The sequence below is a fragment of the Schistocerca serialis genome, chromosome 3, assembly GCF_023864345.2.
Source record: "Schistocerca serialis cubense isolate TAMUIC-IGC-003099 chromosome 3, iqSchSeri2.2, whole genome shotgun sequence".
Classification (NCBI taxonomy): domain Eukaryota; kingdom Metazoa; phylum Arthropoda; class Insecta; order Orthoptera; family Acrididae; genus Schistocerca; species Schistocerca serialis.
The window spans coordinates 801,360,881-801,369,928 of record NC_064640.1 but is presented as its reverse complement, the minus strand read 5'-3'; the positions used below and the strand labels follow the sequence as shown (position 1 = coordinate 801,369,928).

At 44.6% G+C, this 9,048-nt stretch overlaps 1 pseudogene; it reads right to left on the bottom strand.

Moving 5' to 3' along the window:
• Window positions 1–767: 767 nt before the first annotated feature.
• On the bottom strand, window positions 768–885 carry LOC126472297 (5S ribosomal RNA; annotated as a pseudogene).
• Window positions 886–9,048: the final 8,163 nt, after the last annotated feature.

Here is a 9,048-nt window from a genome sequence, read left to right as displayed (position 1 = left end):
GGCCCAGGACATCAACAGTGGAAATTTACTGGCATGTGGTCCTCCCTGCACAAAATATTCACTGTCCTCTACATTTTTAAAATTGGTGGTTGGATAAATTGCAGCTAATAGGTGGCAGAGAAACTTGACTGTTGTTTAGCAACTGTGTTGTAAATCTGAGATGGGCCATCCTGTTCTCTGGACTTGCTTGTCAGTAGAGACTGGTGCTTGGGGTTCAATATATCTCTTCTTGCACAATCACTGGTATATCATGCTGCTTGAGTTCCATATTTATAGGGGACAAAAAGTCACAGAGCTCTTATCTTTTATTAGGTTGGTTCAAAGTTTGTAGCATTTTTGTTTTGCATATTGGTATTCTGTTTGCTAATGGGTTTATTTATTGACTGTCAGTTTTTATTTGTAGTTCACTGGTGTTATTTGAGTTTACATAGTGTTATTTTGTCATTTGGAGATAATGAGTGGAGCTGTAGATGCTAGAAAATGGAGTGCCAAGTGGAGAAATTGGAACATCTCTGACATATTCTTCTGTTTGAGTTCAGTAGAGGGGTGACAGCAGTGGAAAAAAAGCACCCTGTCTTCAGACCACGAGTGGCCTACCGGGACCATCCGATCACCGTGTCATCCTCAGTGGAGGATGCGGATAGGATGGGCATGGGGTCAGCACACCGCTCTCCTGGTCATTATGATGGTGTTCTTGACCGAAGCCGCTACTATTCGGTCAAGTAGCTCCTCAATTGGCATCATGAGGCTGAGTGCACCCCGAAAAATGGCAACAGCACATGGTGGCCTGGATGGTCACCCATCCTAGTGCTGACCACACCCGACAGCACTTAACTTCGGTGATCTCACAGGAACCGGTGTATTCACTGGGGCAAGGCCATTGCCCGACAGCAGTGGAGGCAGCCACAAACATTTGTGGCATGTCTGGGGATAATGTCACTGGGCAGAGTACGGCAAGAAAAGGAGAATCATTTTGAAAATAGTGACTCTCCATATTCACAAGTTGTATCACACTTAGAGCATAATATGTTACTGGTATGAGATGTGGCCAACCTGGTTGAAGAATCTGGCTGATAGAAGTTAGGAAGAGGTACACAGAATGTTAGACAAAGTAGATATATATGCAGTGGAAAAAAATGAATTTTAATGTAGATTATGATAATTAAAAATGGAAGTACACTATATATCTAACAGAAAGAAGAATTTATGGTTTACTTTGGAACATAAAGTAATGACTAAATTAAAGACACGTTCACCTTGCATTATTTTACTGAATACAGATCATGTGGAATTTATCTGAGGACTGCAACAAAGCAGGATTGGCCCACACCATCCTACTTTATGTACACTTATAATTTAGAAGTTAAAGCACATGTAAAATTTGTTTTACTAATATTCTTATTCAAATCTTAATGGTAGTGAGCACATGTTACACAAAATGTCAGTTTTGCAGAAACAAAATTCCCATTTCAAAACCTTATTATTTAGGTCATGCTATTTACTATTTTGTTTGTATTGTAATAATTAGTTTCACTAGCAATGTAGTAATTCAAAACTTATTGTGATTATGAAATTTTGTACACCCAGCTGTCCGTAAAAACATTGTGAGCTATGTTAAATCTGAAGGAAAGACCCCATTCACTACAAATAGTTATTTCTCCTGATTTCAGTAACATAGTTATATCTGTCCAAACTTTATTAGTTTATCAGATATTTTTAATTGAAGATTTCCACTAGCCCAAACTTTTAGAACAGATTATTGACCAGAGTACTGTAATGTTCCAGGATTTAGTCACATCTTTTGTTAATCTAAAGTTTCTGCATCCAATAACACTCATATTATGTGATAACCTTCACTAATTAAGAATCACATAATTTCCAGTAACTAAATTTCTTCATTCAATGTGGATGCCATACTTGTAATCCAGTGAATCCCATTGTGTATACATAGTTTGGTTCTTTACATTTTAATAGATACTGCTCAATCCATATTTATTTAACCAAACTCCACTGTGGTTTCAACTGCCAGTTATGAATGACCATTTTAACCTATAGGATTTTCAAGATATAACTTAACAACCAAATTTGCTTAATATTCTAACATAAGTTTTTATAATGCCAATGCTCATGCCATTTCAGTCAGTCTACTTTATTTAACCAAACTCCACTGTAGTTTCAACTGCCAGTTGTGAATGAACATTTCAACCTAAAGGATTTTCAAACTATAACTTAACAACCAAAACTGCTTAATATTCTAGCAAAAGTTTTTATAACGCCCATGCTCATGCCATTTCAGTCAGTCTATGTTCAGTCCTACCTTTGACTTCATTTCAGTCAGAACTTATTGAGTCTCAGCTTTGCTGTCACAAGTCTTAATCATTGCATCAATTGCATCATTGGATTACATTTGTTATTCCTTGAGCACCATGTTTCAGCTACAGAAAAGTATGTAATGCATCTCATATTTGTGTTTATTTACATCATGCTTGGGAACCATTATATTGCAATATAATGTTGCATAAGCAATACTGTGTGAACTCATTTGCAGGTTGTGACAGTATTTATTAGATTGTGAGTGAAACTCTTTGATTATATGTACAATTATTGTCACTATATGTTGTAGGAAGATTGTTAATATTTTGTGTGCCTGTAATATATTTTAGAACTGCTTAAGTGGTTGTTAATGAATTGCCATTGTCACCATTAGTAAGAATCTGTAATAGTCACTTGTGTGAAGAGTAGCAGAAAACACAACATTTGATGTTCTTTTGTGTTATTGACAGATGTTTATTTCCCTTACCTGTTCAAACTGTGTGAAACCAGGCCATCATCTATAGGAAACTAGTTACATAAATGAAAACAGGAAGAATTTTCTGTGTTAAACTATAAAGCAACTGTTTGACTTTTCATTTAGTTGGTGATAGAATTCTGTCACATAAGCTCACAGATGGTGAACTAGCGCGTGTGCGCAGCCTCCGAGTGCAGATACTTCTACAGGTAGTTGCCAAAACTTAGCAGGATGATAGAATAAAAGAGTGGGTAAGGCCTATATTCCACATAAAATAATATTCACAGAATTGAAGTGTACAGAATTACTGCTTACTTCAAGCAACACGCATACATGTTCATAAGCTAAAACAGATAAATCAACAAATGGGGGTAACTTCAAAGAGAACCTTTGTACCAAAGGTAACACACACTAAAGTCAGTTGCTGGTGAAGTGATGATTCCCACACAGTGTCCCCCTCTCACCACTCCTCTACAGTGTGAAGCATGTGGACTGCAAGAAAATGTAAACTTTATTCACAGGCTGGCTCTTGGGATACTTTTTCTTGTGTAGTTCTGCTAGCTTCTCATTTGTGAGGTCTTGTATTGCTTTCTTTATGGAGAATTCTTTACCAAAGCCAAACTGAGAGACCATTAACATGTGCTCAGTGAAATGAGTCAATACTCTTTCATAAGCCACCTTCTCATACACTTTTGAAAAGACTGGACACAGTTATATAGGTCTGTGGTTAGAGGCAGTTTGTTTATTCCCAGATTTGTAAATGACTGTTACTACAGCATATTTACAACAGTAGTGTACGCTGACTCATTGATTAATTACAAGAGTAGTTTAAGAGTGATCTTATCAAGCCATCACAAGTTTTAAATATCCTGTGAGAAATGCCATTGTGACAGCCTTTTGCTACACAGCTATCTTAGCAATTCCTTATGGCCCTAGCTTGCCATGGCCATGTGCTAAGGCAGAGAGTTTCCACTTCATGTGTTTACTTCCATCCTAAGCTGTTGATCCTGCAGTGTAATAAGATACCTGCATACTACAGTCACTGACTGTGGTTACAGGACAATAGCTTGGTCCCTAGTGATCTAGTCCTGCACTCAGTCTTTGAAATCTCCACATGGTGTCAACATTGGCTTCAGCTCCATGCCCACACTGTGAATGACATGCCACATGACAATGCTCATTGTGAAGTGGCCATCTCTATGCCTGATATGAAGCCAGGCATCCAAATTGGTGTTTAACACACATCTCCTGTTATATATGATTAATTCTGCATCTCACATTGAAAAATATCTGTGTCATGCTGGTGATACTTGGGGACAAGGTTGCTACTTCACTCAGTGTCAATATTCGTACTATGATGCACCTTTGTCTAGTGCCATGACAGTGATGACTTTCTTCACTATTTGTAAATTTTGAGAGTGTTTCATGTTTTTGTTGCAGTGCAGCCATTAAACAAATATATTTCTTAACCACATGTAGCACCGACCATGCCTTGTTTCACTATTTCATAACCAAAGTTGTAAATCAGCTAGGGAAATGTTCCCACACTGGTAGCTCAATAATAAACTCAGGTGATTTAATTTTCTATTTCAGTTTGTTGTTGGCCACCTTAGCAATTGTTTCAACTCCCACACACATCAGCACCCCACCATGCTCCCACACACAGCAGCACCCCACCATGTTATGATCAATAGTGTGCTTTGCATTATGAGCTGTTTCTCTTGCTTGTGTTTAGTCATCCCTTTGGCAACCTAGTGACCATGGCTTCTACCACTTGCCCAACCAATACCTCACCACATACATCTGCTGCTCCAGCACCACACAACACCATTGCCGAGCTGACAGCAGGCCTTGTGGAACTGGAATGCTGCAAAGCCAAACTGTGCAACCACCAGAAGCTCAGCCTCCAGCACTAGTTTCCATGCTGACACCTGCACCTTGCTTGCTCCACTGCAGCTGCCATCCCATCTAGTCTCAACACACTGATGCCCATTCCCCTTTGCCATATCTGTCCAGCCATACTGCAACTCATCTGCTGCCCTTCAATCCCCAGGAATTATGCCTTCGGTTTCCCTTGGTGGACGCATGGCTGTGGCATCATCAGCACTGCCACTGTCATCTACTGAATGCACAAGACACTGGCCTCCCAGCCTCCAACTGCAGCAGCCACATGCCAGCATTAACCCTACCTGGCACAGTCAGCTGGCAAACACTCTGCCAACTACCCCACCATGAGCTCCCCCTCACCACTTGACATGCAGCTAATGACATCATTAGCTGCTTCCCTCCCCACCGACCTGCAGCACAGTGCCCAGCAGCTGGGAGTATACAATATCCTCACCCACCTCAGCACTGACATGGCAATGTTGCAGGTGACTGTATCGCTCCTATATTCTGACCACAGTCCTCTGTGCAGCCTGCTAGTGCAATGACACCTACTGCTGCCACATCTCTAGTCATCATGCTGACACTCTTGCGACACCATCAGCTTCTGTTGGTACCATGAGTGCTTTGGTCTGGATGCTGCAAACTACAGGGAGCTCTGCTCTTGTCATCCAAATGCCAACAGCCCCCTCAATTAGGCGCACCTCGGTGTTACTTGGTCTTGCAGCATATGTTGGTTGGTGATACACCCTTCACCACACCATTTCTTATCTACACTGACTCTGAGTTGTCTATCTTCCTGTGGCAGCTTGTGCAGGCCCTGTTGCTGCTCAGGTATCCTACTGATGACAGCAAATAACTCCACTATCACCACCTATGGCATACATCATCACACACTTGACCTTGGCTGCCATCAGTGGGACCTCCTCTGGACCTTCACTGTAGCTGATGTCACTGACACCATTTTTGATCAGACTTCATAAGGCACTGTTGCCTGCTCCTTGACATTGCCAGCCAGCATCTCATTAACAGCAACACTGGAAGATCAATGAAGTGCTTCACTCGTTTTGCCATTTTCTTTGATTTGAAGCTGGTGGCACATTATAACCCACATGCTTACCTGATGCAGTCTTCTGCTCTCAGATGCCTGTCGAGTGCACCTTGGGTGTCCACCATTCAACTGTCCACTACATCTACACCAGCCCTGGATCACCCATCTTTGCCGACCACGACCCCACCACCGCACAAACTCAAGATCACCAAGGCTACTTGCTATCGGCATGCTGCACCCTTCAAATATCCCATGGAAGTCCACCCTTCACCTTGCAAAGACAAATGATAGCTTCTGGCTCCCATGCAACGATTACCAAAAGCTAAACGCCCATGCCACCCCTAAAAAAATGGCGTGTGACGAGGGCCTCCCGTCGGGTAGACCGCTCGCCTGGTGCAAGTCTTTCGATTGGACGCCTCTTCGGCGACTTGCACGTCAATGGGGATGAAATGATGATGATTAGGACAACACAACACCCAGTCCCTGAGTGGAGAAAATCTCCGACCCAGCCGGGAATCGAACCCGGGCCCTGACCATTATCTGCTGCTGCTCCTACACACCTACAACAACGCTCTAGCTGGAGCTGCAATTTTCAGCAGAATTGACTGCGCCAAGGCTTTCACCCAGGTTCCAGTCATACCTGAGTACTTACAGAAGACCACCATTATCATGACATCTGGGCTCAACAAGAGCCCTTTCATGACCTTCAGCCTCCATAATGCTGCCCAAACGTTGCAGCATTTCTTGGATGACGTGTTGTGAGGCTTGCACTGCTGTTTCACCTGCCTGGACTATGTACTCATTTTTTCCACAATGCCCAAGGAACACTGTGAGAATCTGTGCTGTATTTTTGAATGTCTCCAGACGCTGACATCATCATCAACACCGAAATGTGCATTCTTGATGCCAGCGAGGTGGTAATCCTGGGCCCTATCATCCCCGCTGCTGGCTCATGTCCCATCCCTAACAAGGTGCAAGCTATCCTCGAATTTCCATGTCAAGAGACATTTGAGGAACTCCGCCACTTCCTCAGCATGTTAATCTTCTTGCGCCACCATCTGAGGAATGCTGCTGCTATGCTGCCCTCCACAGTGCCAAAATAAAGGGCAACAAGCTGGTTCTGTGAATGCCGCAAATGAAAGACAGCTTCTCTGCTGCCAAACATGACTTAGCGGAGGCTATCCTGGTTGCCCAACCCCACTTCACAACACCCGTTGCCATCATGGTCAGTGGCAGCCAGGCAGTCATTGGCGCTGTCCTGGAGCAGCATGTAAGCAGTGCCTGGCAGCCCCGAGCTTAATTCTCCAGCAAGCTCTCTCATGCTCAATGCCTCAGGAGAGCATAGAACAGAGAGCTCTTCGTTGTCTACAAGGTAATCAAATAATTTTGGCTATCGGTGAAGGCCTGTCACTTCACAGTCTTCACTGACAACAAGCCATATAATGTATGCCCTTGAAAAAGATTTCGACCAGTGCTCTCCATGTCGATTCCAGCAGCTGTCATTCATCTCCGAATTTACTACTGACATACGTCACGTCACTGGAACTGACAACGTCTTCACAATCTGCTACAGTCGCACCTATGCAGTTGCCTCATCCCTGGACCACAGCCCACATCTCGTGGTCGTGCGGTAGCATTCTCGCTTCCCACGCCCAGGTTCCCGGGTTCGATTCCCGGCGGGGTCAGGGATTTTCTCTACCTTGTGATGGCTGGGTGTTGTGTGCTGTCCTTAGGTTAGTTAGGTTTAAGTAGTTCTAAGTTCTAGGGGACTTATGACCACAGCAGTTGAGTCCCATAGTGCTCAGAGCCATTTGAACCATTTGAACCTGGACCACAGGACACTTTGCATGGTATAGGAGCGTGCCACAGAACTCGCCTGCCTATGCCTGGATGCCACTTCTGGACTTGGCCTTCAACACATGTTGGCTCCTGTATCAGACAGCAGTACCTAGTGTGATGTATCCACCAGTTCACTGTGTCTGTTTCTGCCAACTGGCTTCCACAAGGCTGTGTTTGACCGGTTACGCAACCTGTCACACCCCAGCATGCCTACATCCACTGTTCTGGTGATGCAGCATTTTGTGTGGGCAAGAATTCATAGAGACTACAGAACCTTCGCCTCCACCTGCTTCAAGTGTCAGCATGTCAAGGTCGGTTGCCACGTACTCACTCCCGTCACCGCCTTCACTGATGTCAAGCGTCACTTCATCCATGTTCACATGAACATCATCGGCCCTTTGGCTTCCTCTGATGGCTGCCACTACCTCCTCACCATGGTGGATTTGTTCACCCACTGGCCTTATGCAATGCCAACATTGGATGTCACTACTGCTACAGCAGCAGCTGTCTTCATCTCCACACGAATTGCCCATTTCGGCTGCCCACAGCATGTCACTACAAACCATGGACACCAATTTACACCTGTCCTTTTTCACCTGCTGACAGACTTCTGTGGGGCTGACCTGCACTGGACATCAAGCTACCACCCAGTTGCCAATGGCATGGTGGAACGGCTCCACCATACCTTGAAGGCTGCCCACCTGTGTCACAACAACAACTGGACCACTGCCACGCCTCTGGTACTCCTTGGCCTCAGTGTCTCTCACATGGCCAACGTTGAGATGTCTACCACTGACCTTGTTTATGGCCAACCACTCGCAATGCTGGATAACTTCCTGGAGCATTCCCACCTGCCTGCAGGTAATGTCATCCCTAACTTCATCGCTGGTTTGCAGGACTGCTTTTTGTGCCTGTGGCCCACCCTTTCCCAGTGCCACGGTGCTCACCAAACCCCCCTTTGCCCACACTAATCTGACCACCATTGGGTCCTGAAGTTGGACTCAAAGATGTTTACCTTGCATCTTCATGGCATTCCTACCAGCGTTTTGATTGATAGGCTATATGCTTCCCAAATCTATACCACCCAGCCCCACTACCACCCTCGTCAAAACCTTGCAGACATGCTGCAAACAATGCCAGCACCTCTGATGGTGGTGCCACCACTGCCAATGCCACTGCTGACATCACACCAAGCACACCCACCATTGAAGCTCCTGAGATGCCGGCCTACCATGCTACGACCAAGGACACTGTGGGAAACCCACCATGCTACACACTCGCCACCCTCAACCCACTAGCTGTTGACAACAGTAGTGCCCACATCCCTGATGTGATGGATGCTCATGCTCTTGTCCCTCCTGTGTAGCCTACATCTGATGCAGAGTTTTTACCTTCACTGCTGTCAGCAGTCAGATACACCCTCAAAGCTTTATCACAACCTCCAACACCTCCACAACAGTGTTATTTCATATGTACCCACTGCTGC